Genomic DNA, 25,403 nt, shown 5'->3' on the forward strand with positions numbered 1-25,403 from the left:
TGGTGCATCTTTGCTGTGGTCTTTGCTGTGACTGGTGGGGATACCGAAGCCCCACCATCTGAAGACCTCCTCCTCCTCCAGTAGCCATAGATCTTTGCAAATTCAGTAGTCAGTGGTATTGATCCTGAGCCACTTCCCTCATCAGACTCTGGTGAATCTGGCTGCTGAGCTTGAATGAGTTTTGCAGCCATAGGAAAAGATCTTTAGCTGGCAGCGCTTGGAGATCCCTGCCAGTTCCAGTATTTATATTTTGACTTAGAGGGGGATAAAGGGGATGGAGCTCCTCCCATGTAAGGAAAGGCTAAAGAGGTTAGGGTTCTTCAGCTTGGAAAAGAGCTAGTGTAGAACTGAATTGATTTTGTACTCTTTCAAAACGTACAAAGACTAGGGGACACTCAATGAAGTTACATAGAAATACGTTCAAAACAAATAGGAAGAAATATGTATTCACTCGATGAATAGTTAAGATCTGGAACTCTTTGCCTGAGGATGCAGTGACGGTGGTTAGCATATCTGAGTTTTAAAAAGGTGTGGACAAGTTCCTGGAGGAAAAATCTATAGTCTGCTATTGAGACAGACTTGGAGGGGCATAATCGACCAGAAACGCCTATCTCCATGGGCGTTAATCTCCGAGAACGGGTCCGTGAAGGGGCGGAGTGAACCGTATTTTTTAAAAAAAATAGACGCCCATGCTTTATTCGCCAAGGTGTGAGCTGGGCGTTTTTGCTTTTCACCGATAATGGAAAATGAAATCGCCCAGCTCAAAAACGAATAAATGCAAGGCATTTGTTCGTGGGAGGGGCCAGGATTCATAGTGCACTGGTCCCCCTCACATGCCAGGACACCAACCGGGCACCCTAGGGGGCACTTTTACAAAAACAAAAAAAAAGGTAAAAGAGCTCCCAGGTGCATAGCACCCTTCCCTTGGGTGTTGAGCCCCCCAAATCCCCCTCAAAACCCACTGCCCACAAGTCTACACCAGTACTATAGCCCTAAGCGGTGAAGGGGGGCACCTACATGTGGGTACAGGGGGTTTGGGGGGGGGTTGGACGACTAGTAGCATTAAGCAGCACAATTGTAACAGGTAGGGGGGGGATGGGCCTGGGTCCACCTGCCTGACGTCCACTGCACCCCCTAACAACTGTTCCAGGGACCTGCATACTGCTGCTTGGGAGGAGGGTATGACATTTGAGGGTGAAAGTAAAAAGTTGTGAAACATCATTTGTTGTGGTGGGAGGGGGTTAGTGACCACTGGGGGAGTCAGGGGAGGTCATCCCCGACTCCCTCTGGGGGTCATCTGGTCATTTAGGGCACTTTTTGGGGCCTTATTCGTCAAAAAACAGGGTCCAGGAAAAGTGCCCTAAATTCTAGCTACAAACGCATCCATTATCGGCGAAGGGCGCCCATCTCTGTTCGGGTGATAACCACGCCCCAGTTCCGCCTTCACCACGCCTCCGACACTCCCCCGTCAACTTTGTCCGCATCCGCGACGGAGTGCAGTTGAAAGCGTCCAAAGTTCGGCTTTCGATTATGCCGCTTTATTTGTTTTTGTGAGAAGAACGCCCATCTCCCGATTTAGGTCGGAACTTGGGCGTTATTCTCGTTCGATTATAAGCAGGATAGGGAAGCCATTGCTTGCCTGAGATTGGTAGGAGGGAATGTTGCTACTATTTGGGTTTCTACCAGGTACTTGTGACCTGGATTGACCACTGTTGGAAACAGGATACTACTGGGCTAGATACACCATTAGGCTGAGCAAAAAAACACTACTGTGGCTTAGTAAAAGACTCCCATTAACTCCTGGATTCTATATGGCATGCTAGTGTTCTGCACTGAAATCTAAGCGTATTCAATAACAATGTGCGCAAATTAATTGGCTTAACATGTTAATCAGCATTGATAACAGGTCTTAATGAGCAACAATGAACACTAATTGGCAATAATTAGAATTTAGGCACACAACTCGCTAAACACATTCTGTAACACACTGCACCTAAATTCTAATTCACGCAGCCAGAAAGGGGCATGATGATGGACAAGGAAATGGTAATTTTTTTAGGTGTCCCAAAATGTATATGCCCCTGTAAGCCTAAATCTATATGCCAATATTTACACCACATTTCCCATGTGTGTAGTTTTAAGTGCTGTGATATCAACTAAGCATATTCTATATACCACACCTAAATATAGGTGCCGCTTACAGAATATCTTAGGCAGAAATTTATTCTGTGTGGAGTTTTTAGGCACCATATATAGAATCTGGCCCTAAACCCAGATCGTAATGCGTTTTAGTAAAAAGGTCCCTACATGTTGAATGGAAAATAATCTTTTCTCCTTTTTGTTTTAAATGTATTAATATGCAATTTCATGTACTGTTCACTAGTTTTTGTAGTTTTGAAGTAAACAATTGATTAGATTTTATCCATTCCACTCAGCTCAGGATTTCATAGATCTGAATCATATATCTTCTCAGTCGTCTCTTCTAAAAGCTGAAGAGCCCTAACCTCCCTCACCTTTCCTCATATGAAAGCTATTCCATCCACTTAATCATTTTGATGGCTCTTTTATGTACCTTTTCAAATTCCACTATATGTTTTTGAGATACGGTGACTAGAATTGCACTCAATGTGCAGTCTAACCTTGGAGTGATAGAGTGGTATTATGATATTCTTTGTTTCATTTTCTATTTTTCTCTAGTAATCTTTAACATTGTTTGCTTTTTTTGGTCATCACCGCACCCTGAGCAGATTTTATTGTATAGTCCATATATGGTGTAATTATTTACATTCTGTCTTATGGTCAAGGTGGATTATAAAATATAGCATTCGTAAATTCAATCAGATCCATAAAACACTATACAATATCATGAAACTAAATAGCACATAGGTGGGCAGGTAACTGGTTAGTTCACCTTCCAAACAGACCAGCAGAATTACCCTGCTGTTAGGAAATTGCCAAGAGTAAATTAACTGATCACATCCTGCTTCTTTCTCCAAAGGATATCCTTGTCTACCTTCCCTATTCTAGTTCATTACGTTCTTTTCACATGTCCTTTGTAATGCCTTTCATAATGTAAGTAGTTATGATCATCACAATTTATAATACTGTTCCTACATTTCCTTGTTTTTACTGTATTCTTTACCATGTAAGATGCTTTCTTTTACTATGTAAGCCGCACTGGACCTGCTGTATGTGGGAAACAGCGGGGTACAAATGTAATAAATAAATAATAAAGGATGCTGATCAGCCTGTTTGTGCTTAAAGCACTTATGTAAAGCAGTGTGTGGATGAAAACATATGAGCTTGTAGGTGCTTTTTAATGACAGCTGTGTGAGTCAGTATATGGATGCATGATGGAAGCCAATTCCATTCACTGGGGCCAGCGATCAAAAAAGTGCTTTTTCTGGGCTCCACAAAGTACATTTTATGAAGGGAAGGAATTGATTAAAAAAAACAGTCCCTCAGTTCTCAGTGGTCTACTAGGTTTGTAAATCGTCCAAATAGTGGATGAATAATATGCATAACATTGACATTCACACTTCAGGCAGCCCTTAACACATACTTAAAATTTTTTAAATAATTCAAACAACAATTTCTTTTTTGGAATAAAATTTGGCTGCAGCTTTATTTCCAAATATTAATAAATTCATTTACTTAACATCAACTTAGTAACATATAATTTTCCACCAGGTTAACTTCAGAATGCGGTTAATAATGTTAAGCCCTTCGGTAACGAACTGGCTCACTTTCTCCCCACTTCACAGTGTGATTAATAATAATGTTAAGCCCTTCGGTAACGAACTGGCTCACTTTCTCCCCACTTCACAGTGTGATTAATAATAATGTTAAGCCATTCGGTAACGAACTGGCTCACTTTCTTCCCCCCTTACCCCCCTCCCCCCAGGTGACTTACGGTACCGTCAAGCCACCTCTTACTCATGGCGGTTCCGCCCACGAGTTCATTTCCATTTCATATATTTCATACAATTCCTTTAACCGCTTCTGGTGCCTCTTAAACCCCTCATCCAGGCACCCCTTTCCATTTAAAAGCTGCTACCCTTTACCCCCAAATCCTCCACTTTCCTTAACCATCTCAAACTTTTGTCCCCACCCACACCCCCCCACCAAGGGCGGGCTGGGATGGGTCTTTCACTCCCTCCTATTTACCCTAACCCTCTCCTACCTAACTAAAAACTAATTCTGAGCGCCCAAATCTTCCCTATCCTAGCACTTCCCTTCCAGCCAATCCTATCCCTTAATTCCTACCCAATCCCCTTTCTCCCTTTCCTGTCGCTAACCTAAACACTAACTACTTCCAAACTAACTCCTTCCTGCAACTCCCCCCCCCCTTTCCTTTCTCCTTCTGGCTGCCTGGCTTCAGTCAATGTTAACACCCTCACAGCTTAACTGTGAGGGCTTCCTTGTCATGTTGCAATGCCTTGTGGATCAAGAACAGTATATTTTAAAATTAATTAATTGCTTCATAGGTAGCCAAGTGTAAATCTCTGTGATATGGTGTAATGTGCTGAAATGGAAGGAGCTATGGATGAGATGGGTAGTCGTGCTTTGGACTACCTGTAAAGATTTCAGGATCAAGAAAAGTAGGTTGAGATATAAAGAACTACAGTAGTTTAAGCCACTGAGGACCATACTCCTGCAACACCATCCTGAAATCTTCAACAGGTATCAATGGCCTATCATTGAAACTGCAGATTCATGCAATAGCTAAAGACATCATTTATAGAAGAAATATTTAGCTACTGCATGAATCTGCAGTTTCAATGATAGATTGACATCAAAGATTACTTATAAGCTACAGACCTGCAGAACAATTTTAATTATCTGATCACATCGAGCAGCATTTTAGAAAAGATGGTCAAACTGGAATTTGCCAGTGAAGCACAGCATGAACATCCATTTTAGAAAAATAGACATCTAAAATATCAATGGAGCAAAACAGGAACATAAACATCTCTGTGTCAGCAACTGAATATCTATGTTTATGTGCTAGAACATAAATGGTTATGCCAGTCATTGTAGAAAAATAGACTTCTATGTCTCCCAAAGAGGCAGATTTCCTTATCAGTTATGCTTTTTTTTTTGGGGGGGGGGGCACCAACCACTAGAAGATTCAGGATTTGCCCCCCCCCCCCCCAATCTCCCTAGTAGAGTTCTTTTCTGAAACCTGGGTGTCCCAGGTAGCAGGTCTAAATTCCTACGTCCATCGTTTTAGACATAGATGTCCATTCCCCTTCTGAAATGAAAAGTGAATATCTATGTCTTGGGCCCACCCTCATTGCATCCAAAAGAAATGCTCATACCACACCTCTTTCACCATTTGGATGCTTTTCAGTTTTAGATGGCCATATCCCTGCCTTGTAAAATTGGAGCTTAGTTGTCTATGCATGATAGATTTCTAAGTGCCAGTTTATGGCTGTCCAGTGCATAAATGACACATTTAAAGTAAGCAAACCACAAAAGTAGAGGGAAGCGAAACACTACAGTCAAACAGTCAACAAGGAAAAAAGTAATGTAGCCAACACAACTGTTCCAAAGACCAAGAAGACAATCACAAGCAAAAAAAAGTATTTGTTTAATCATGGACTCAGACTCAATACGGCACCATGTTTTGGCTGTGTGCCTGCCTCAGGAGTCTTTACAGATGGTATTGGAATGAGTTTAAGAAAAAAACATATAAAAGCAGCCTGTGCAGATGGTATCAAAATAAGTTGTCACAATGCAAAAGAAAGGATTTAATAGCAGTCTTTTGCATTGTGACAAGGCTTATTTTGATACCATCTGCACAGACTGCTTTTATTTCTTACTAGTAAAACATGCTCGTTTCTGACACAAATGAAATGGGCGCTAGCAAGGTTATCCTCCGAGTTCCAGCTTGGCCTCCTCCCTCCCCTCCGAGTTCCATGCCCCCTCCCTACCTCCCTCTCCTCCCCTCCCCTACAAGTTCCATGCCCCCATCTCCTACCAGTTCCAGACCCCTGTGCCTCCCTCCCTCCCTCTCTCTCCTCCCCTCCGAGTTCCAGGCCCACTTCGCTCCTTCCTCTCCTCCCCTTCCCTCCGAATTCCATGCCCCCCTCTCTTTTCTGAGTTCCAGATCCCCGCGCCTCCCCCCCATCTCTCTCTCTCCCCTCCGAGTGGCAGCCCGACCTGCATTGCCCGCTTTCTTCTCCCAGTCCTCTGCCTGCCCCTCGCCTTCCTGCATGCTGGCCTGAATTTAAAAGTTCTTATCTCGGGGTCCGCCGGCAGCAGTAAAAAGTGAGCACGCATGGCGATTTCAGAGTGTCCTTTGAAATACCACTGTTTTCAGAGAGGTCTTTGTTAGCAGAGATGTTTCTTTCTCATCTTATTTAATGGTTAGTTTAAGTTTTTATTTATTTATTTATTGCATTTGTATCCCACATTTTCCCACCTATTTGCGGGCTCAGTGTGGCTTACAATACATTGTGAATGATGGAAATACAATTTGTTACAGTACGATTATGGGTTACATTGTGAAGAGTTATGGGAAGACAAAATCAAAGTCAAAATATCATATGTGAATAGAACAAAGGAAAGTAGCAATGGGGAATTGATAGGGCCATAAAACAATGGCAAAAGAGTGTTAGGGTGTAAAAGTATTATCTGTGGATAGAGTTTTAAGTGTGGTGAAAATACGGGGGAAGAGAACTCAGAAGAGAGTGTATTGATGCGTTTTTATTAGTGTGTCTGGACATCATGTGTTTTGATCCTTGCAGTAGATTTTCTCAAAGAGATGTGTCTTTAGTAGTTTGCGGAAGTCGGTTAGTTCGTAGATCATTTTCAGGTTGCGTGGTAGTATATTCCAGAATTGCATGCTCATGTATGAGAAGGTTGATGCGTGCAGTACTTTGTTTTTTATGCCTTTGCACTTAGGGAAGTGGAGGTTGAGGAAAGTTCGGGATGACCTTTTAGCGTTTCTGGGTGGTAGGTCTATTAGATCAGACATGTAAGCAGGGGCTTCACCGTGAATGATTTTGTGGACTAAGGTGCATACTTTGAAAGTGATACGTTCCTTGAGTGGGAGCCAGTGTAGTTTCTCACGTAAGGGTTTTGCACTTTCGTATTTCGGTTTTCCGAAGATGAGTCTGGCTGCTGTGTTCTGGGCTGTTTGAAGTTTCCTCAGTATTTGTTCTTTGCAGCCTGCGTATATTGAGTTGCAGTAGTCCAGATGACTGAGTACGAGTGATTGCACTAGGCTGCGGAAGACAGATCTTGGAAAGAATGGTTTTATTCTTTTCAGTTTCCACATGGAGTAGAACATCTTTTTGGTTGTGTTGTTCGCGTGAGTTTCAAGTGTTAGGTGGCGGTCAATAGTGACTCCAAGGATTTTTAAAGTTTCTGAGATTGGCAGATTTAGTTTAGGTGTGTTGATAGCGGTAAATTTATTCGTGTTGTATTGGGAGGTAAGTATGAGGCATTGAGTTTTTTCTGCATTCAGTTTCAATCGGAATGAATCTGCCCAGGTGTTCATGATGTGTAGACTTTGGTTGATTTCGTTGGAGATTTCATTGATGTCTTTTTTGAAAGGAATATATATCGTTACATCGTCGGCATATATGTATGGGTTGAAGTTGTGGTTTGATAGAAGTTTTGCTAAGGGAATCATCATTAGGTTGAAAACGGTTGGTGAGAGGGGGGATCCCTGTGGTACTCCACACTCAGGTGTCCATGCAGCAGATGTAGTTGAATTTGATGTGACCTGATATGAGCGCAAGGTCAAGAACCCCTTGAACCAGTTTAGGACATTGCCTCCGATGCCAAAATATTCAAGAATGTTTAGTAGGATTCCGTGATCAACCATATCAAAAGCACTTGACATGTCAAATTGTAAGAGGAGTATATTGGTGCCGGTTGCAATCATTTGTTTAAATTTTGTCACTAGGGTAATTAATACTGTTTCTGTGCTGTGATTTGACCGGAATCCTGATTGGGCATCATGTAATATGGAGAACTTGTTGAGATAGTTTGTGAGTTGTTTAGTTACCATCCCTTCGGTTATTTTGGTTATTAGTGGTATAGATGCTACTGGTCTGTAGTTAGTTATCTCGCTTGCGTTTTTCTTTGTATCTTTGGGTATTGGGGTGAGTAAAAGTTTTCCTTCTTCTTTTGGGAAGAGTCCGTTTTGTAGCGTGAAGTTCACGTGGTTCGTTAGGTCTGTTATAAATTGTTGAGGAGCTGATTTCATGAGGTTGTTTGGGCAGATATCTAATTTGCATTGGGATTTGGCGAATCTTTTGAGCGTTTTAGAGATGAGGTCCTCTGACAGTAATTCGAATTCAGTCCAGATCCTGTCTGCTGGATATATTCCGTCTTCTGGATCTAGACAGTTTAGGAGTGTTTCATATTCAATAGGGCTGGTGGGTATTTTAAGTCGTAATTGTATGATTTTCTCCTTGAAGTATTTCGCGAGGTCGTCGACCCCTGGTGTATCTTTGCTGTTATTTGTAACTGGTGTGGTGTCTAGCAATTTATTTACAAGGTAGAAGAGTTTGTGTGTGTCTTTGTATTTTGGTCCAATCATTGTTTTATAATGTAGTCTTTTGGTTTGTTTAATGGTATATTTGTATTTCCTCCGAAGTGATTTCCAGGCATTCAGTGTGTGTTCATCTTTCTTTTTGTTCCATGCGCGTTCCAGTTTTCTGACTTGTGTTTTGAGTTCTTTCAGCTCTTCGGTGAACCATGGATTATATTTTTTCCTATGTGATGTTTTGGTTTGGATTGGGGCAATTGTGTCTAATGTTATCTTACATATGTCATCCCATTCTTGGAGGAATTGAATGGTGTCTGTATTTGTTGACCATTCGTTTTGGTAGACCTGTTGCCAGAATGTTGTGGGGTCTATTTTTCCTCTGGTGGTGTATGTTGTTCATTCATGTTTGTTGACTGTATTTCTGTGTATTTTTCGCCAGTGGAGGGAGACATATGCTTTATGGTGGTCTGTCCATGGTGTGGGTGTCCATCTTGTTTCTGTAAGTAGGAGAATTGAGTCTGGGTCGAATTTGTGTGTAATGATGTCTAGTGTGTGTCCTTTTTCGTGTGTTGGTTGATTATTAGGCGCGTGTAGGTCCCAGAGTTTTAAGAATTCTTTGCATTCTTGTGTGCCTGTTGAGGTGTCGTCCTCAAGGTGTAGGTTGATATCTCCTACTATGAGGATGTTTGAGGCGGAGACGCATGTGTTGGAGATGAAGTCCATGAGTTGCGTTTGGGAGTCTTTCCATTTTCCTGGTGGCCTGTAGAATAGGATTGTGTTGAGATGTCCTTGTAGGTTCAGATGAGTGATTCTTGTTGAGGCAATTTCGAGTTGTGGTGAGGTGGATTCGCCAGTGGTTGTTATGGTGAACTCAGTTTTGTAAATTATGGCTATTCCGCCTCCTCTTTTTCCATTTCTTGCCCAATGGGTGATTTTGTATTCTGGTGGGCATCTTTCTATGATGGCGGGGTCTGTGGGGCCATGGAACCATGTTTCTGTGATGAACAGAAGGTCTAAATTCTCTGTGGTAGTCCAGTCTAGTATGTCTACTGAGTTGCTTACTGCTGTTCTAGCATTGATGTATCCTATTCGGATTGAACGGTATGGTTCTGTAGGGAGGTTAGATGTGTTTATTTTTATTAGTTGTCTGTTTCCTCTGTGGTTGAATTTGTTGTTGTTATTTGTCGTTGCATGATGATACCCAATTTCCCACCCTATTAACAGAGGTTTTAAAGGGCTCACTATCAGTAATGGGCTATAGCCAATAGTGAAATTCCTTACATACATTAAGGAAAACATTTTAGATGATCTTTATGCAAAAGAGCTTTCAGGATAATAGGAGCACAAGAGGTTTGATGCTTATTTCCATTCCATAGTCAAACCATTATTTGATTATTTTTGTGTGTCTATGGTAGATGAGAGGGGTAGTAGGAAGAAACTTGGAAATGGGTACAGAGAACCAATGATTTGTTTTACTGAAGAAGTTTTGAGAGTGGTAGCCAATGTGAAAGAAATTAGTGATATGAAAGGAAATAGAGGAATTGGAAGAATGTGAGAAGAAGCACTGGAGATGATGGGTTTTAAAAACTGGCTCTAGCACATCATGTTCCTTGGTAGTGTAGTGCATTGACGGATTTAAAAAGGCAACTGTGTAAGACAGAATGAACGTGGGGTGAATTTAGATCACACGCTGATAAAAAATGTTACCAAAAGGATTTGAAAGAGTAAAAGATTGAGGTGTATCAGAGAAAAAAGGCAAAATTTTGTAAGAAAATAAAATATACCTTGAATATCTGTTGATGTGGTTAAAAGCTTATTATTGGTGCCACAGTCAAACAAAGTGACAGCACCTTTATTTCCCTCTCCATCCCCACCCCCACCCCCATTCAGCCTTTTCATCGACTGTGATAGACTGCAGCTGAAACCAAAGTGTAGAACATCACTGTGAAGACTCAGAACTCTTGAACCAAATCTTCTTTAATGCAAACTCAAACAAAAGAAAATGACTTACAGATAGATGTGCTAGACAAGAGTCTCTGACATGTAAAACTGGGACTCTGTTTTCTACCAGCTCACTCTGTTTGCAAGAGAAGCCAGGAGATCTGAGCACCAAACTGAGAGAGTGGATGTTGTAAATACTTTTAATCTGGTAAAAACATGGTGATAATACAGTAGCTTAAAGAGGAGGGAGGGGGCATGCAAGATACAGCAAGTGAGCTTACAGTTCTTAGAAAAGGCATGCATGCAGACAGATTCCCTCCACTCTGCTAGAGATAGAAGTGGACCAGTTACAATCCAGCATACATAGGAACAAGGGTCATCCATTAGAAAATGTCCCGTAAGTCATAGGGAACAGGGACGTGTTCAAGAAGAGTATATCACAGAGAACTGCAGGAAGACTACGTTTTCTAGTCCAAAGGCACTTTCTGCCTTCCTTAAGGGCACAAGCACTGTAAACTGTTACAGGCAATGCAATCAAATGTCCAACATCTACATATAATGCCTCCATGCAAATGGGGGCAGAACACCCCACCAAAAAAAAATACTTAGAAGGGATTGAGAGGTAATTAACCTATTTCTGCGTGGGCTGGTTAAGGCATTTCTTGAGAAAAGGGCACTAACATCTACACTGAAGTATCAGTGTGAGGCCTCTTTTGAAGAAACCACCTTTGGATCCAGATGCATTAAACAATTATCACCCTATCTAAAGTTTATCATTTGATAGGAAATTAACTAAGTGAATGGTTAGACAACAGCTACAGGAATTCTTAGACTGTCATTCTACATTGGACTCTAGTCAGCATGATTTACAACCATATTACTAGTTTCTGTGATGAATTAAATATTATCTGTGTTGGAAATAAAAAGATCAGACAATTATAATGACTTTCTTAGATGTTTCCAGCATGTTTGACACAACAGAACACATCATCATGTTAAAGTGTTTGGTGGAGATTGGGCGATGAGCACTTGGCCGACTTTACTTGGTCCGTATTATCGAAACAAAAGATGACCGCCCATCTTGTTTCGATAATACAGGTTTCCCCGCCCCTTCGCGGGGACGTCCTGCGAGGACGCCCTCAGGAAAACTTGGGCGCCCCGTTCGATTATGTCCCTCCACGTAACTATGTAAGTGTAAGTGCTTTGAAAATATGCCTCATGGTAACATAGTAAGTGACGGCAGATAAAAACCTGAATGGTCCATCCAGTCTGCCCAACAGTCACACTTATTATCAATTCATGAATAAATCAACAATGAATGTGATATTATATACTTGATTATGGTCTTTCTTTGGCATTGCTGGGACATAGACCGTAGAAGTCCACCAGCCTTGTCCTTATGTTCTCCAGCCCATCCGAATCCGTCTTGTCATCTGTGGGACCTATACTGTAAAAGTCTGCCCAGCACTGTACTCAGTTACAGCTATTGAAGTTGCTTTTGAAGCCTGTTCCAGCCCAGCTTAAACTGGATTACCATATACAGAACACAGACCTACAATTCTGTCCTGCACCAGCCTTAGTTCATCACAGCTGGAGTCTCCATTCTTAGATAAAGAAACAAGGCAAGCCTCTTGTAAAGGGGTCCGCTTCCTCCACTCTGGGTTGGGGCCAGCAGCCCTGTTAAGCTCACAGGTTTCCAGCAAAGAACCAGACTGCCATATGGATTTAGGACTAAAGTGCTTTATTCTCAATTCAGTTCCACTCTCAACATTGAAATGCAGTTCACAAACAGGGTTCATGCCGGGTTCCAAACTCCAGCCAACATTCAGTTCCTTAACAGTTCAGGCCCACTTCCTTTGCACTACCTTCCCCTCTCCCTCAGAAGGGCTCAGTCAAAGTTCAGCCTGCTGTTCTATACATCCCAATAATTCAACCCTTTCACAAACAGTCTCTTCAAAGGAAACCACTACTTAATGCCCCTGTCCTCTTCACAGCACCCAGGAGGACCCTGTACCAAACAGGGCTGGCATCTTTCCTCCTACCTCACAGTGCCACACCCCTGTGGCTTCTCACACTGCCTTCATGTTCGGGACATGGCTACATTTACATTCTCACACTCCGTGGCAGCTTACTGTTCCCCCCCCCCCCCCCCCCAGGGACACTCCAGTGGCAGGCCCTTTCCATCCTCCACCTACTCCATGGCAGCTTCTCAATCAGTTTCCTCTCCCTCCTGGTGGCTGGGAGCCACCCAGAAATCTCTCCACCTCTCACAGCTGGAGGGAATTATATACCGGCGATGCCGGTATATAACCCCTAACGACACTGCCTCAATCGTAGCCCTATGCCATGGAGGATATCTTTTCTCCCACACTCCCCGCCCAGACGCACGCGGTGGAGGCGTTGGGTTTCTTCTCTCACCCTCTTGTAGTTTCCAACCCCTCCCCCTGCCACAGTCTCACTGCTTCTCATCCTTTGAAACTCATGCCATCCGGCTATTCTACCCGATACCACTCAGAGTTGCAGTCATCTACCGCCCCCCTGATAAGCCCCTCTCTTCCTTCCTTACTGACTTCGATGCTTGGCTCACCGTCTTTCTTGATCCCTCATCTCCATCCCTCATTCTTGGTGATTTTAATATTCACGTTGACGACCCATCCAACTCCTACGCTTCTAAATTCCTCACTCTGACATCCTCCTTTAACCTCCAACTATGCTCTACCACCCCTACTCACCGTAATGGCCATTGTCTCGACCTCGTTCTCTTCTCTTCCTGCTCACCTTCCAATTTCTGCACCTCAGTCCTTCCTATCTCAGATCATCACTTAATCACCCTCACACTTCATCACCCTCCCCCTCAACCTCGCCCAACTATAGCCACTGCCTTCAGGAATCTCCAGGCCATCGACCCCCCTATCCTATCCTCTCACATCTCCAATCTCTTCCCTTCCATCTTGTCTTCCGAATCTGTCAACACGGCTGTCTCTGCCTACAATGAAATTCTCTCCACTGCTCTGGATACCCTAGCACCATCTGTCTCTCGACCCACTAAGCGCACTAATCCTCAGCCCTGGTTAACCCCTTGCATCCGTTACCTTCGCTCCTGCACCTGATCTGCTGAACGACTCTGGAGGGAATCTCGCACCCTGTCAGACTTCACCCATTACAAATTCATGCTATCCTCCTTCCAGTCCTCCCTATTCCTTGCCAAACAGGAATATTCTCAATTAACTAATTATCTTGGCTCCAACCCTCATCGCCTCTTTGCCACCCTCAACTCCCTACTTAAAGTGCCCTCCGCTCCCACCCACCCCCCTCACTCTCTCCTCAAACACTAGCTGACTACTTCCGCGATAAGGTGCAGAAGATAAACCTTGAATTCACTTCCAAGCCTTCTCCTCCCTGTGACTTCCCCAACCAACCTAGCCTGGCCTCCTCCTCCTTCTCCTCTTTACCTGAGATCACCGAAGATGAAACTGCTTGCCTTCTCTCTTCCTCTAAGTGCACCACCTGTTCCTCTGATCCCATTCCCACCAATCTGCTTAACAACATCTTTCCTACAGTCAACCCCTCAATCTGTCACATCCTCAACCTCTCTCTCTCCACTGCTACTGTCCCTGACACCTTCAAGCACGCTGTAGTCACACCACTTCTCAAAAAACCATCACTAGACCCCACCTGTCCCTCCAACTACCGTCCCATCTCTCTTCTACCCTTCCTCTCCAAATTACTTGAACACACTGTCCACAGCCGCTGCCTTGATTTCCTCTCCTCTCAGGCCATCCTCGATCCGTTCCAATCTGGCTTTCGCCCACTACACTCGACAGAAACAGCACTCTCTAAAGTCTGTAATGACTTGTTCCTTGCCAAATCCAAAGGTCACTATTCCATCCTCATCCTCCTCGACCTATCTGCCGCCTTTGACACCGTCAATCATAATTTACTTCTTGACACACTGTCCTCATTCGGGTTCCAGGGCTCCGTCCTCTCCTGGTTCTCTTCATATCTTTCCCAACGCACCTTCAGAGTATATTCTAATGGCTCTTCTTCCACCCCCATCCCGCTCTCTGTTGGGGTTCCTCAAGGTTATGTCCCTGGACCGCTTCTTTTCTCGATCTACACCTCTTCCCTGGGCTCGCTGATCTCTGCATATGGTTTCCAGTACCATCTCTATACTGATGACACCCAGATTTATCTCTCCACTCCCGACATCACGGTCAAAACCCAGGCCAAAGTTTCGGCCTGCCTTTCAGACATCGCTGCCTGGATGTCCAACTGGCATCTGAAACTGAACATGGCAAAGACTGAGCTCCTTGTCTTTCCACCCAAACCCTCTTCTCCTCTTCCCCCACTTTCCTTCTCTGTTGACAACGCCCTCATCCTCCCCGTTGCTTCAGCCCGCAATCTCGGAGTCATCTTCGATTCCTCCCTCTCCTTCTCTGCCCATATCCAGCAGACAGCTAAGACCTGTCGCTTCTTCCTCTATAATATTAGCAAAATTCACCCATTCCTCTCTGAACAGACCACCCGAACCCTCATCCACTCGCTCGTCACCTCTCGTCTTGACTATTGCAACCTTCTTCTCACTGGCCTCCCACTTAACCATCTATCCCCCCTTCAATCTGTCCAAAATTCTGCCGCACGTCTTATCTACCGAGTGAACCAATACTCTCATATCACCCCTCTCCCCAAGTCACTTCACTGGCTCCCGATCCGCTACCTTATACAGTTCAAGCTTCTCCTTTTAACCTTCAAATGCACTCAATCTGCAGCCCCCCATTACCTTTCTACCCTCCTCTCCCCGTATGTTCCCACCCGTAACCTCCGCTCTTAGGACAAGTCACTCCTGTCTGTACCCTTCTCCACCACCGCTAACTCCAGACTCCGCCCCTTCTGCCTCGCATCACCATATGCCTGGAACAGCCTTCCCGAGCCCATACATCATGCGCCCTCCCTGCCCATCTTCAAGTCCTTTCTCAAAGCCCATCTCTTCTCCCTTGCTTTTGGCGCAGAACCACCTTTCCCACTCATGATACCTACACTGCCTACATAGTTTGTAACCTTTAGATTGTAAGCTCTTTTGAGCAGGGATGGTCCTTCCCCATGTTAAACTTGTACAGCGCTGCGTAACCCTGGCAGCGCTATAGAAATGCTAAATAGTAGTAGTAGTAGTACCTAAGGAACTGAGCTTCACCTCCCCTTCTTCCTCTAGTGGGGAAGGGAGTAACTGGCTCCCCTAGCACTGAGCCACTGCTCCCCCTGCTGGGGTTGGAAATCCATTCCACCCTTTTGGGGCTACCCTTCTCTCTCCTGCTTGCAAGGTCTTCTGGGAACCGTAGTTCAGGGATTAGCTGCTTCTCTGTGGGGCCCCGAGTGCTATTTTTTTCACAGTCTGTAATAGCAGAGAAAATAACTACCTGTATGTAGCTTATAATTTGAGTATAGCCATAAATGTACATGTTAGAATTACATTTGTAAACCCTGGCTACTGCTCAGTGAAAATGTAACATTCAGCTCGTCCTGGCTTGAAGCTTTGTTCCCTAAACTCATATCAATAATGTATTGACCTCCCATTGTCTGATGACATTCTAAGTACAGAGATCACATTTTGAATAGAACAATCTATTTACAATGAACAGTAGTTAAGAGGATATAATCAAGTGCTCTAATCAGAAAATTCAACACACATGACCAGGATATACTATGCAAAGAGCCGGTGTCTCTCACTTTTACAAAATGATATGGACAGATGGTAAAATTTAACAAGGCCATTTTATTAGCCTTCTTCACAAGAAAATAAATGCTCCCATTGTTTACTTTGCAGGATCTAAGATTGAGAGTTATTGCGAGATTATTGCAAAACTAGAATAGGCTATTAGTAAATCTCTGAAATGATGGCATATTGTTTGTCCTTGCAGTATTAGATGTCTACAACAACAGAAACAGTGGCCTACGAGCAGATTGGAGGAGTAGCTTAGGAGTACCCCTCGCCAGTCAGGTTTTCAGGATATCCACAATGCATATGCATGAACTTGATTTGTATACATTGCTTCCATTATATGCAAATCTCTTTCATGCATATGCATTGTGGATATCCTGAAAACTTGACCGGCAAGGGGTACTCCTGGACCTGACTTGAGAAACACTGGTTCCTGTGCTTTGGCAAGTCACTTAACACTACAATGCCTCAGATACAAGTATGAAGGGCAATTCTGAACCTAGGTGCCTGAGGTTAGCTGCCCCTTTGCAGGCATATATGTGTCAAAAAGCAGCATTTATATGCATAAGAGCTATTCACTAAAGATGTGTATAAAATAAATGCTATAGTACACAAATGTGTGTGTGTGTGTGTGGGGGGGGGTGTACATGTAGTCAGAGAGCATAGGGTGGAGACATAGGACACACCCACATTTATACACAGTCAGCTAGCCAGTTCTAAAGTTGGCGTTACTTTTGGTGTCTAAATATATGGTGTGCAAATGCAAGGTCATGCTAGTATTCTATAACAGAATCTAGGTGTTCAGATGCCTTTGTAGATGTCACTCAGTCCTCTTCTTAAGATCAATGAATATCAGTTGTTGTAGTCATAGCAGAATTTACTACTACTACTACTACTACTAATCATTTCTATAGTGCTACTAGACGTATTCAGCGCTGTACACATTATATACAGGTATGTTTTCTGTCCCTAGGGGGCTCACAATCTAAATTTTTTGTACATGGGGTAACAGAGGGTTAAGTGACTTCTCCAAGGTCACAAGGAGCTGCAACAGGAATTGAACCCAGGTTGCCAGGATCAAAGCCCACTGCACTAATCTATCTAAGATGGGACTTGACAAAATACTTGCCACTCTTAACCAATTCAAAACCAGTCAACTGAAATATAAACTAAAAATGGATAAAACACTGTTGAAATTAGAGTGAGATTTACAAAATTGCTTTTATTTAAAAAATTAAAATCAATTGTTTTTATCAATTGTTACAATGTAAGCATGGATGGAAGACAGTATTTAACTTTATAGTCCTTAAGTGGTTGTTAATTGGGTAATTAATAAATAGTTTTATTTAATACTTTAAAAATGAATTCTACATGTTTAAAAACAATTCTTTCTCCAGGCTATGCAATACGGGAATGGATAACAGGAAATCCCAATCTTCTAAGACCACCACACTTTATCATGTAAGTGCTACTATTTTTAACTGACAAGTGTTGACAGTTGGAAGGGACATCTGGGACAAATAGAAAAGCAGTGGGCAAAAATAAAAGGAGTTAATTTAGGGGCAGCAAACCTTTTTTGTTAGAAAAGCAAATAAAAATTGTGTGTGTGTGTATGTTTTGCAAAAGTGGTAGGGAAAAGATGTGAATTTTCATAAACCTTGAACCTTTAACAAAGCCTACCACGAAAATCCTTAATGAATAGAACACAACCCTTATGCTCCTTTATTCAGAATGTCTCACTTTATAACTGCATAACCTGACCCTCCTGTCTTGATTAACCCTTTGTAACACCAATTGTATTTCTTCTCTGTTACGGGAATGCCATAACAGATTTCTGTAAGCCACATTGAGCCTGCAAATAGGTGGGAAAATGTGGGATACAAGTGCAATAAATAATAAAAAATAAAATAATAAATTACATGAGAATCCAGAGAGACAAAGAAAGGCAACAATATCTGGAAAAGCTAAGAGATACCGCCGGTAAAGTAGCCAGGAAAACAAAGATGCAAATGAAAGAAAAAGTAGCTAATACTGGGGAAGAAGACTTCTTTTTTTTTTTTTAGATACTTTAGTGACAGGAGTTAATGCAAAAGTATAGTGAGACTCAAGGGTGGAGGTGAGTAATATGTAGAAGCTGATAACAGTAACATGGAACTGCTTAGCAGGTATTTCTGTTCTGTGTCCACAGATGTAGGGCCAGAACAGTATTTTCCAAACTGTGCTCTGTGGCACCCTGGTGCACCATGACAAACTCACAGGGATGCCACGGAGGGAGTGGCATAATAAGCGCATGCTAATTGGTCTCCGCCTCCTGTGTGCCGGGACCTAAGTTATTGCATGTTAACGTGTTAACACTGCTCTGCTGCCAGCCATGGACTGGGTACTTCTTCCTATACTCCTGTGACAGAAAGAAGGACCTGACCTGTGGCCAGTAGCTGAGCAGCGTTAACCTGTTAATTTGGGACCCAGCACACTGGAGCAGGAGACAAACTGAGGGAGCACAGCAGAGACTGTAAGCTACTGACCTACAGCTTTATTTTGGACAGGGTCTCAAAGATGACAGATGACATGTAAGGCTTGTGCCTGATATCTCTTCTTTCCTCTCTTGCTAAATGGACTTTGTAATTTCTATTTCCCTGTTCTTTTTTTGGTTTTATAAACCATCCTAATGACCTTTCAAGTTTGAAGGGCAGCCTAGTATCTCATTATGAATGGATGAATTGCACTTAGCAATCACACAATAATCAGTCAAAAATCTTTTTTTATAATTATATATGTGCAAATCTTTCCCAAAAAAGTTTTTAGAACTTATCTTTTAGAACATATTCTCAATTATCTAAATTAGGTCCCATCCGACAGTGGCCAGCATTTTGCATAGCTTCACCAGTGATTTTTATGGACTCTGCTATAAACTTTTTCCCCAGAATACCTTTTTTGGGGGGGGGGGATGTGTGGCGGAGGGGGGGTGTCATGAAAAATTGCATGGACACTAAGGCCGTTGTGAACTGAAACGGTTGGGAACACTGGGCTAGAAGACAGACTGCAGAGCATTAACACAAGTGAAATAGACCTTGAATGATTTTCAGAAGACTGTTAAGGTAAATGTGGACAAAGAGATGGGGCTGGATGGGGTATACCTGAGGGTACTGAAGACACTTAGGGAAGTTTTGACAGCTCTGTTTGCTGACCTTTTCATTGCTTCTCTATAATCAGGAGTGGTTCTGGAGGACTGCACAAAGGCCGATGTGGTCCCTCTCCACAAAAGCAGAGATAAGAAGGAGGTTGTGAAGTACAGACCAATTAGTCTGACTTCTGTGGTGATTAAATTAATGAAAATACTTCTAAAACAAAGAATAACAAGGTTTCTAGAATCAAATGGATTACAGGATCCAAGGAGCATGGTTTTACTAAAGGTAGCTCTGTCAGATGAATCTGATTAATTTCTTTGAGTTGGTGACCAGACAGTTGAACCAATGGAGAGCATTAGATGTGGTGACACAGTTCTGCATAGAAGACATAAATAAACTGAGCATTCTCAGTATGAGCCCTAAAGTGGCTGACTGGGTTAGAAACTGGCTGAGTGGAAAATAAAAAAGGGTAGTGATAAATTGAGTTCATTCTGAGGAAAAGGATGTTACCAGTGGTGTACCACAAGGATCTGTTCTTGGCAGTGGCGTACCAAGGGGGGGCGGGCGGGGGGGCGGTCCACCCCGGGTGCACGCCGCTGGGGGGGTGCCGCTGGGGGGGTGCCGCAAGCCTGTTGGCCGAGTCCGCTCGTTCCCTCCCTGCTGCTCCCTCTGCGCGGAACAGGTTACTTCCTGTTCCGGGGCAGAGGGAGCAGCAGGGAACGAGCGGACTCGGAGCCGACAGGCGCACGGCCCCCCCACAGCAGGTAAAAATACCCCCAGGGGGTCGCGCTGCACCCGGGGGGGGGGGTGTAATTTCACCGGGGGGGGGGGGGCGCATCGGCGATCCGCCCTGGGTGTCAGCCAGCCTAGGAACGCCACTGGTTCTTGGCCCAGTTCTTTTGAACATTTTTGTAAGTGATATTGCAGGAGTTGTTTACTAAGGTTTGCCTTTTTGTGGATGATGCCAAGATATGCAATAGCGTAGATACCCCTGATGGTGGTGTGGATAATATGAGGAGAGATTTATTAGCTTGAGGAATGGTCCAGAATTTGACAATTAAAATGTAATGCTAAAAAAATGCAGGGTCATGCATTTGGGCTGCAAAAACCCAAGGGAGAGGTACAGTATATGGGGTGAAATACGTCTGTGAAAAAAAGCAGAGCAGGACTTGAGCGCGATCATCGCTGATGATCTGAAGGTGACCAGAAAGGTAGAAAAGATGATGGTGAAAGCTAGAATGATGTTTGAGTTCATACAGAGAGGAATGGTCAGCAGGAAAAGGGCAGTGATAGTGCCTCTGGAAAAGTCTCTGCTGAGACCTCATTTGGAGTACTGTGTAAAATTCTGGAGACTGCACTTTCAAAAGGATATAAACAGGATGGAGTCCGTCTACAGGGTGGCTACTAAAAGGATCAGTTCTCTTCAATATAAAGTGTATGGGGACACATTTAAAGACATAATAACCAAAAAAGGAAGAAATGGAATATCAATAGTAACCCCCAAACAATCCCACTTGAAAATGTTTGTTGATGTCATATGCTCTTTCAATGCACAGTGTGTTTGAATATCTATAAACCTAATTTGAAATGAAGTAAAACAGCCTCAGAGTCCCAGCCAAAAGAATCACATGTAGATCAATGACTTAGAAAAACAACAATTTCAAAAGCCATAAAAAAACTCTCCTAAACTTCAGAAAATAACTCAATGAAAACGAAAACATCACTTATCTTGTGACATGTCAAAACACAAGCAGGATCTCCATATGGCAGGAGTGATAGACATTCTGCACTGCAAAGGCCCATAGGTACTCCAAAACCAGGATTCCATTCACCATAGTTCTTGTTGCTAGCTTTTTACAAAGGCGTGCTAACGGTTTTAGTGCGCGCTAATAATTAGCGTGTGCTAAATGCTAGCGTGCCTTTGTAAAAGGACTTCTGAATGAAGACCACTTTCAATGAGAGACAGAGAGTGTCAGCAATCTCATTTTGACATATGTTTAATACATGTTGAGATGTTCCTGTAAAGACAGACTAGCACAAACTCTTAACAGGTCTGATGCCAAAATGCATTTAACAGATTGGTGATTTATTACCTCAACCACTGCCATGTTGTTGAAGCAGAAGATGACCTTCTGTTTAACTAGTTTGTCACCTCATATGTAAAGGTGCATATTGTTATGATAGATGCATGCCCAAGGGCTATTCTATTTTGTGAGCTTATGCGCTTATTTTGAGATGATTAGCACCATTCTACATTGGGAGGTCATCAGATGCACTGGAGTAACAAGTGTGGTACATTTCTTGGATGATTTCCTTGGGGAAGAACGTAATGAAGATGATGCTGATGGTAACCCCAGACTGCATGTATTTGTCAGGCTAAGTGCTCGCACACCACTCACCCTGCCAGAACAGGCCAAATCCTATCCCACGTGAAGAATTTAAATGCAGTTCCAGTTCATAGCTGGTAACTGACAGAGGTAGTATTACTGATACGCCATTGAATTCTCATAATAATGCATCTCATACTTTGAGGTCTTCATGAAGTTGGACTGTTATTCTAATTTGGTAATGTTTACAGGCAAATTCAACTGCTGAGAGAATTAACCATCTATATATGAAGGTCAAGGACCTGTTAGATATTTTTTGTATAAAAATATTAACTGTGATCTTCTTTGCACCAAGTGTCACATCCTATTCAAACTTCTTCTACTAACCTATAAATGTACTCACTCTGCTGCTCCCCAGTATCTCTCCACACTCGTCCTTCCCTACACCCCTTCCGTGCACTCCGCTCCATGGATAAATCCTTCTTATCTGTTCCCTTCTCCACTACTGCCAACTCCAGACTTCGCGCCTTCTGTCTCGCTGCACCCTACGCCTGGAATAAACTTCCTGAGCCCCTACGTCTTGCCCCATCCTTGGCCACCTTTAAATCTAGACTGAAAGCCCACCTCTTTAACATTGCTTTTGACTCGTAACCACTTGTAACCACCCGCCTCCACCTACCCTCCTCTCCTCCTTCCTGACCACATTAATTGATTTGATTTGCTTACTTTATTTTTTGTCTATTAGATTGTAAGCTCTTTGAGCAGGGACTGTCTTTCTTCTATGTTTGTGCAGCGCTGCATACGCCTTGTAGCGCTATAGAAATGCTAAATAGTAGTAGTAGTAGTAGATTGAGGAAAACAACTTTGTTAGTGTGTCCTGGAGAAATCTGGAAACCTTCTGGTTTGTCTTCAATGAGTGACACTCCAAACTCCCTTGCTAATTTATGGAAACCAGACAAGAGGTCAGTGCAAACAGATGAATCATAAGGACCAAGAAAAGAAAGTCATCCAAAAAACGTACAGTGCTTGTTACTCCACTGCATCGAATAACCTTCTAGTGTAGAAAGGTGCTGAATATCTCACAATAAGCACATAAACACACATAATAGAACAGCCCTAGGGCATGCATCTATCAAAATAATATGCACCTTCAAATTGGAAGCCAAATAAATGGAACTTTTTAGGGTGAATCTAGCAACAAGCAAATCAGCTGCATTGCCGAAGGAAGCTTACTGCATAATGTACAGCTCATGAGGGATTAAGTTATTAACCAAAGATCCAAGGAAGTATGAAAGTTTGTTGATCAGGCAGAACAACCAGGTGAGAAATGACCAAAATGGTCAATAGGTTTAAATGAAAAGGGGCCATCAATGCAGCTTTACTCTAATTTCACAATACAATTTAGATCTAACAATTTAGATCTGGCACTGATGGTAGGTATGTCTCAGAGAGTGCCAGTGAATGGGATCATAAAGCAAGCCTTGAAACTGGATTGCAGAAAAGCCAATATTCCTTGATCAGGATATAAAGCTAGGCTATTAACCATTCTTGTCCAATTGACTGACAATGGAGCCCTCAGGTAAATAAATTCTTTGCTTACTCCCAATTACTGTGTTGTGTGCAGGATCCTTCCTTGGACATTTGTTAGTAAGGTGAATGGTGGCACAGGTGGTGCATATGTGTCTGCATTTGCAGTCAGTTGTGACATATCTACTCTGATTGAAACACCAACATGCTTCTGATATGGCAGCCTTAGCATGCTGAAACATTCTAGTAACAGGTGAAAGTGGGCTGACTAGTGGCCTGCATGATGTGGACTAGAGGTCATGTGCGTTAGCCATAATTCCATATCATAGGATCCTCATGACATCTTGGGCATAACTTCCATTTTGCTCTCTGAATGCTTCATCATAATTCAACCATGCAAATTATGGAGCACATATACATAGCATAGATACAAGCCTTGTAAAGGATTGGACCCAATTAAATATATTGTGAGATACTTTTATTTTTGTTAGGTGGGGGTGTTTTTTGCTGAGTTTTTTTGTTCGTTTGTTTTTTTTGCTTTCGATACACCTACTGTGACCTTCAAGAAATAATGAATGTGGTACACCCTTCAAAAGCTGTTTTCTACCAATGAATGAAATGGCCTTAGGCAGCATTATAATTCATGTACACTGGCCCTAACCATCAGAAGAAGTTGTTCAACAGAAGCTAGTAGACCTTTAATGGTATAAAAATATTCATAATGGGAGGATCTTTGCTAGTCTTGTACTTGCGCTTGCTTTTTGATCCTGTTTTTTTTTTTGTGTGCCCTTCTATGTGGCAGTTTATGTAGGCTCAAATAGCTCTGTACTAAGCAATTTACTATTGCTTGAGCTGAATGTCTGCTTTTTCTGGGGGCTCCACCTGAGTATTTGTGGCATGCAATTGAGGATCCTCATTTGGAGAAAACTAACATCAAGCTGCTGCTGTATCACATTGTTGCTCTCCAGAGCTGTTGAAACAGCACAACATACAAAACTTGGTACAAAGTGAGGCACAGTGAGACCAGGATACAAAATATGATGCACAGTCAGGTACAACCAGAGTGGGAGGATTGCAAAGCATGGAGCTAAGCGGTTCTGCATTTTTGTACCTTTTGATTAGCTTTGAACATTCATTAGTCTGAGTGATGCATGGAGCTAAGAGTGTGACCTATATAGAGGGACATTTCAATATGACATCTAAATCTGATTTTGGACATTTTGGGGAAAACGTCCAAAAATGGAGAACATGACCATTTTGAAACCAAGAAAATATCCAACTTTTTGTTTCTAAAATGGTCATTTTCTAGATGTTTTTGTGCTCAGTGTGTCTATCTTTTAGGACCAATTTCAAAAAGAAAAAAAAGTCCAAGGGAAAAACCCACAAAAATAAGCCATTGGGATGTATGGGGGGGGGCCAGCATTCTTAGTAGACTAGTCACACAGACATTCCAACAGAGCAGTGAGACACCCTAGAGGGCACTGCAGTGTCATTCACATAAAAGGTCCCAGGTACATATCTCACCATTTCACCATTACCCCCTTATATTGTATGGAGAGCCTTCCAAAACCCACCAAAAACCTAGTGTTCCTTAACTCTACACCACTACAGTAGCCCTTATGCCTTCAGGTGTCACTTCTATGTAGGTACTGTAGGTTTTTGGTGGGTTTCAGAGGGCTCACATTTTCCACCACAAGTGTACCAGTTATGAACCTTGGTCCCCTTCTCTATAGTGCACTGCACCGACCATTATGCTACTCCAGGGACCTGCTTGCTGCGAGGGACCCAGTGAGGGAAGACCCGACGCGAGTCGCGACGTTGACGAGGAGATTTGCTGCTTTCTTTCACAAGCAGGCAGGGCAGACGCGAAGCGCTGCCTGCCATGCCACTTTTCAGATTTTTCTTTAAAGGCACAGGATGGAGGCAGGAGACGAAGGCTGTCGTCTCTCGACGAAGGTGGTAGGTGGGTCAGGTTGGAGGGGCTTAGATGGGAGAGGAGGACTGGGGAGGGGTTTTCAGATGGGAGAAGGGGACTGGGGTGGGGAGTGGGTCTCAGATGGGAGAAGGGGTGGGGGTCTCATATGGGAGAAGAGGGGAGGTGGGAAGGGGGTCTCAGATGGGAGAAGAGGGGAGAAGGGGACTGGGGTGGGGAGAAGGGGGTGGGGGGTCTCAGATGGGAGAAGGGGACATGGGGAGCAGAGTCTCAGATGGGAGAAGGGGGGTGGGGAGGGGAGGGGGTCTCAGAAGGGAGAAAAGGG

The sequence above is a fragment of the Microcaecilia unicolor genome, chromosome 1 (genome assembly GCF_901765095.1).
Source record: "Microcaecilia unicolor chromosome 1, aMicUni1.1, whole genome shotgun sequence".
Lineage (NCBI taxonomy): Eukaryota > Metazoa > Chordata > Amphibia > Gymnophiona > Siphonopidae > Microcaecilia > Microcaecilia unicolor.